This window comes from Brienomyrus brachyistius, unplaced genomic scaffold, assembly GCF_023856365.1.
Source record: "Brienomyrus brachyistius isolate T26 unplaced genomic scaffold, BBRACH_0.4 scaffold66, whole genome shotgun sequence".
In the NCBI taxonomy this organism is placed as follows: domain Eukaryota; kingdom Metazoa; phylum Chordata; class Actinopteri; order Osteoglossiformes; family Mormyridae; genus Brienomyrus; species Brienomyrus brachyistius.
Window position 1 is genome coordinate 1,316,252 of NW_026042341.1, and position 6,326 is coordinate 1,322,577.

The 6,326-nt window shown below is 41.1% G+C and overlaps 1 protein-coding gene across 2 annotated transcripts in view; it reads right to left on the bottom strand.

Annotated features, from left to right (window-relative positions):
- The window catches only part of wasf1 (WASP family member 1), a 48,102-nt gene extending 41,866 nt beyond the window's left edge, over positions 1–6,236 (bottom strand). The window contains exon 1 of one of the 2 annotated variants that reach the window (XM_049002252.1): positions 5,872–6,236. The gene's annotated coding sequence lies outside the window, so the exon portion shown is untranslated. The remainder of the gene's footprint in view (positions 1–5,871) is intronic. The other variant, XM_049002254.1, reaches the window with a different exon arrangement.
- Positions 6,237–6,326: the final 90 nt, after the last annotated feature.

The window sequence follows — 6,326 nt, forward strand, 5'->3', positions numbered from 1 at the left end:
AGCTGCAACTGGCTTTTTATAGAAAGCCTATCCTTCTCCTCGATATTCTTTGGACGTCAGGATGTAAACAAGGGGAATTATTCGGTTTGATTTAGTCAAAATCCACTTCAGAGAGGTTTCCCCGGAGATGTGGGCCGTGCGGTTCTGCAGGCCGCTGGCCAGCTGAGTGTGCCCGCCGGTGTACAGGTGCCGTACAAATCGACCCGCTACAAACGAAGCATAACTTTTGCCCTTAACAAGGTCATTGTCTTACAGTGCGCTGTAAGTTAGTGGAGATACGCTTCACAGAACCCGCGGCTCGCTACACGCACTTGTACTTTCTGCCAGTCATTTTCTTTTTGTTTTCTGAAACATGGACAATAAACTTTTTTTCCCCAATTGTGGATATGGTGTTTTTTGGTTTTCGTTAGTGAAATACAGAAGAACAGAAACAGATCTACAGCCGTTCCTTGTGTTGCTTTACCGATCATTACATCAGGACACAAAAAACAGCCGATCCGAGCTGAATTTTAAAAAAGGCAGGCCTGGGAAAGATTTCCACTACGGCGATCGGATCTCAGAGAAGCAGGGATGTTTGGAGGGAGGATCAGGGACATTGATTGGGCCTCCTTATGGTATCAATAGGCATGCGAACAAAAAGTACTTACAAATACATGGCAGATACCCAGCAAATAACCCAGAGAAACAAGCCAGGACGGCTATTCCCCCTCTCTGCCACACAACGAACTTGCATTTCTTCCTAGGCAGTATTAAGGTAATATGGTATACTGCGGTATTTCGGAATCATGGTGACAAAATGAGCCTAGTGTTTCACTGTTCGGAGAAATATATATTGTGGAGGACCTCCCCCATCCCCAAAAATTCAAAAAAGCTAAACAGTGTAGTCTATGACAAAATGTCAAAAAAAAAAAAAAAAAAAACACAAGTCAGAATGGTATGGCGGTATGTAACGGTAGATACCACCCAAGCCTACTTGCAGGCATGTAAATGAGGGTCTTGCCAGGCCCCACCCCTCTCCTGAAACAGCCACACTCTCCAGCGTTTCACATCGTTCGGTACTGAGCTGCTGCCATTCTCAGGTAATCTACTGTCCTTTCTTCGGCTTCCGTCAGAAGGGTGCGCTTGACTTATTTAGGAGATGATCACCACCATGCTATTCTCAGTCCACGGCAGCCGTTCGGAATAAAATGTCACATTACGCGCATAATTTGCTTTCCTCGAAAAAGCCATGTGTCTGAAACAGCCATCAGGACTGCAGGAAAAGTTGGGTTTTTTAGCATTTTGATGTCCTGTTTTTAAATCGCTTGTTGATTTATGTGCTCCGGCAGCCCGCTCCTTCATCCGAATGAATGAAGCTGACAGGTATCTTTCAGAATAAATATCTTTTTCTGGCACTACTCAACAGCAGCGGTAGAGAGATAACACTGCCGCTGACCAGTACCCCTGGCAGACATGCATGGCATCAGAGAAAAGCAGCACTAGTTACAGAACGAGATCTGGTGAACTATACATACCCCACAGAGCCCCCTCCACTACATACACACTAAAGATGCAATCCATTATACACAGAGACTAATGGCAAAAGGCACCATATGTATATACACACTAAAAGTCCAATCCACTACATATATACACACTATAATGTCCAATACACTATATACACACACTACAGGTACAATACACTACATACACATTAAAGGTCCAATCCACTGTATGTACACTACAAAGTCCAGCTCACCCTACAGTGTGTCCTTAGTGTCTATAATGCACAAAAATCAATGCATACGACCAAATTCCTATCAGACTTTTAACTATGCAACTCTGCAACTGCAAGTTGTACTTTGATTTGCTTAGTATTACACGATACTAAGGTAATCAAAATGATTGTTCTCTTTTGCAAGTCTCCATAAAGCATATAATGATGGTTTTTTTTTTTTAACCCAGAGCCACAAGCTTGAAAGTACACGTCCAAATGTAAATAACAGAGTGAATTATACAACAAATGAAACTCCAGAGGAATTACAGGGAACAACTGGATATGAAGACTGTAATTAGAAGCCGAGTATAAAATCTCAGTCGGTAGTTTTGCCACCTCGGCTTAAATGAGGACCGGTCAAATCATGCAGCGCTGGCTCAATGGCTCTCTCACTCGTCAGGGTGGGGGTGTCGGGGGGGGCACGGATACCCAGGCAAATTCAGGGGGCCCAGCACTTCATAGGGATCTCCGAATACGAACAATTACAACTTAAAGGCTCAGGAAACAGCATACCTCCTCTCTGCAAATTCTACAGTGGGGGGCCGCCCCAGCTCAGCAAACTGTACAGTGGGAGACCCCCTGGCCCATGGGCATGAATAATGGGAGGCGAGGGTTGTAACCCGCCGATAATCAAAACCAGCCAGTACGACCCCCTGGACCCCCTTAAATGGGTAGAGACCTCAACCCCCCCCCCAGTGCTCAACCCAAAGTTATGCCCCTAGCTCTGGCTCCAAGTCAACATCTCCTCAGGTGAAGCTAAACCATCTTTGCATACTGTGAAATACTGCTTCATTCACATTCTGCCCTAAATAGATGCTGTGAATGCTGATTGGATGAGAGTTAATGCCAAATCAGTAACACTGCCCGGCGCTACACAACAAGCCTTTAAGTGCCCAGTATAGGTATGAGATGGCAAAGCAATCTAACGAGTCTGGAGGCTCATTTATTAGTTCTAACGCAATGATTCTCCGGCCCTCTGCCGCCAGGCCACAGAGCTCTCAGCTGCCTGGTACTAAGAGAAAGACTAAATTGGTTCAACTGGCGTAATAATTAGTTCAATCGGGTGAATAAGCGCTCCGGCAGAACAAAACACACATACACACCATGACCAAACAGGACTGTGGTTTATGGGAGAGGCAGGGAACTCCTTTGCTCCTGCAAATTAATGTGTCAGTCTTAACTAAAGGTGTATGCTAAAACTATAGGTTTTATTTGTTTCAAACCAAACATGTAATGGTAGAAGGTTCAATTAAGATACAAATGTGGAGGTTTATGTATATTCTTTGCTTTGTAAAGAATATAGTGTATTTTCAGTTATCTTCCAACCACTTATCCCAGTCAGGGTTACAAGGAATACAATGTATGAATTCCATTAAATTACGAATGACTCATTTATGCCTTTTATCTCATTAAAAATGAAGCTAATTCCAAAGCAAATGTATTTCACTCTGTTTAGTTATCATTAGGAAGAAAGACTAAGAAAAATATTTTAACAGGACACATAAAACTGTGGCAGGCCTTTTAAAAAGACCTACAGGCGGCTATTTTTTCCAAATTGAAAAAAAAAATCCATATGTTTTTTGCATAATTTATGCAAATATATGCAGACATCAACTCCATCAGAGCTAGTGAATTTGTGAGTTTAGACCTTAGCAGGTACCATAAGGTTCACGCCCTCTAACCCGAGGGGCGTGATGTACACCGTCCCCCTGCAGCAGGCATCCATCCATCCCTCTCCTACTCCACACAACCATGTAACTGAAAGGAGTAGTAATGGCCTAATTTAATGCAAATGAAATCACACGTAATATCGTTGCTCATTTATCTTTTTTTCTGTCAGTGAATCTTTTTTTTTTTTTTTTGCAACGAAATAAGTACAAATTAACCATTTCCAAGTACCGCCCGTAACGTATCGGCAAATCGGTCCAGCCATCCCGGTTACCTGCGGGTAACAGGGAAAATATTAAGTATTTAAAAATTTAAAAAGAGCAAATTGGGGCGATTCCTCAATTTCACGTGTGTTGTAATGAAGGTGAGAAGCAACAGCCGACCCCATTGTCGTTTAAAGTGTAAAGAAAATCAATCCGATTTCTGGTTCCTTTTTTTAATTTGCCAATTTACAGAAAGTGAAGGGACGTGAAAAGCACAGAATATTTTTCTTCACTGCCGTAGCCCTTTTAAATCTAACGTTCAGATGAAGAACCCAATATACCGCGAACGGCACTGACACTATCGTGTTTTTTAAACGAACCATTCATATTATGTGTTGCCTCTTAGGTCAATAACATTTGACAATAAAATAATTCTCCTCCGTACAGTTTTTGAAACAAGTTATGTCAGTTATAATTAAATGTACTTGCTCACACGATCCAGTAAGGTATATACACACGAAAAGGTATATTTCATATTCACATTTAATACGAACCGTGCTTCTGCAGCGATCGTGTCTCAATTTGTATTTTTGCTACCGCGGCATAACAGACCTTCAGTTTGTCTTTTGTAAGAAAATGAAAACCTTCATTCGATGGAATTACAGCGCAGTCACATTACATTAATGTACATATTCCGCTTTACCAAGAAATCAGGTCAATTTCATTGCCTCGTACTGAACGAGAAAAATAAGTACAGACTCCTGATGCATGAATAAAATAAAAGGCACAGTATATCCAGCGAACTCAAGAATAAATATTTCAGTGTCATATATCTTGTAAAGAATTTGAAAAAGACTCCGCCAACTAGGATTAAGTGGATAATTTCGCAAAGCAAGTAACCTAAGCTTATTGTATATTTTAATAACCTGCGATGACCAGTTCAATTAATGGATCTCCGCGTCCACGTACAAAGTACTGTAGCAGAAGCGCCGTGAACGCGCACGCCTCCTTCTCCGCTAGTAGAGATTTTCACAATACACATTGTATCGGTAATACATTTCGGATTTTCAAACGTTTCCCCAAAATAATTACATAACCATCCACTTTCGCCTTTAACTATTTGCATCCGCTCGTTCTAATTGGACAACCCGCTGCGCAAGTTCTATCCTTTGATTTTAAAAATGTGCCCATCAAACGACTACACACAAGAGTACTCAAAAAGACTGAAAATTGGTTGCAGCTACATAGTTCATCTATCAAATGTGTCAATGCGAGCTATTATATAACTTGGTAGTTGCAAAAAACAAAGGCTTAAATGTGATAAATGCGATACAAAACACGGCGTGTCTGGTAATGGCACTGAAATATGAACTGAAACTGAAAAAATGAAAAGGATGCTTTGTTTTCTTCCATTGCATTAAAGAACACGCCATCCAGGTTTCAGATTTCACAAAGCCATCTTCCAAAATCTTTTTTTTCTTTGCTGTTGGATAATTCTACCTCCTGCTCCCCTTTCACTAGTTCGCTAGCAACTGTAAAAATAACATGAAAGAACACAGTCGCATACTGAGGCTTGGTTGGTGCTGCTTTATGCTTACATTTAATTGTGTTGTCATATATAAATTTTCTTGCATTGTTTGCACTTCGGTTGTCATCAACAATGATTATCGCTGAATCCAACGTTATACCAGAATTATTGCAGAAACGCCTAGTACTAAACAGTACTAAATACACTTATCATAGCCCCATAGCAATGCGGTACGCTTTCTTACTGGCTAGATAGCTTCGTTAGCAACTACGGGCTAATCATAATTAGGAGGCGGTAAACCTAGAATACAGATGCGAGGAACCCCTTCCCCCGCAAATACGTATGATCATTCTGAACGTGAAAGGTACATAAGTGGGTACTTTTAGATTAGGGAAAATTGCTAGTTGCTAAGCTTGCAGCTTGCTAAAAAAGAAAAAAAACTTCATCAAATAATTGGTTCTGCGACAAAGAGAAAACCGCGTTAATGCTATAATTTCTCGCTCGCCGCCCGGGGCACATTCAATCTATACATTAAATCATGGTTTGTATTCCCGCGTATATTCTCAGGTATGTGTCGAAAATACGTAGGTAATTAAATCCACCAAGGACATAAAACTTCATTCGTCAGAAAAAGAGGGGCAACTTCACTCCTATTTCACCGCTATTTCCAATAATATATTATTAGAGACAGTGGAACGCTTCGCAGAAGGCTGTACCTGAGACTTTCTCTTTTTCTCTTGGTGCTTTTATATTCTTGCCATTTCGCACAACTTGGAAAAAAAACCTCGATCGCCGTTGTCCTCTCCCGTCCTCTCCCGTTCAGATATCCAACCCCATCCCACACCGTTGTATTGTCAATACTAGAATAATATGAACCTCGTTCGGGATAACAGAAATGGATCGAGTCACAATCCCCGTCTAAGAAGGGACCAAAAAGGTGTGAGGTGAAAGAAAAAACATTAAAGTGATAATGCTGCTCATTGACTCGCAGCTAGGAATTTGATATTAAATTGATACAATACAGGTAACGTAAACGAAATATTCTTTTTTTCACGGCTGCAAAATATTTGTCGTTTTTGTTTACGTATTAACCTCTCATTCTTCATGATGGTACATACCACGTTTTATTGTTGGAGAACTGCCCAGCACAGCCCAACCAAAACCAGACGCA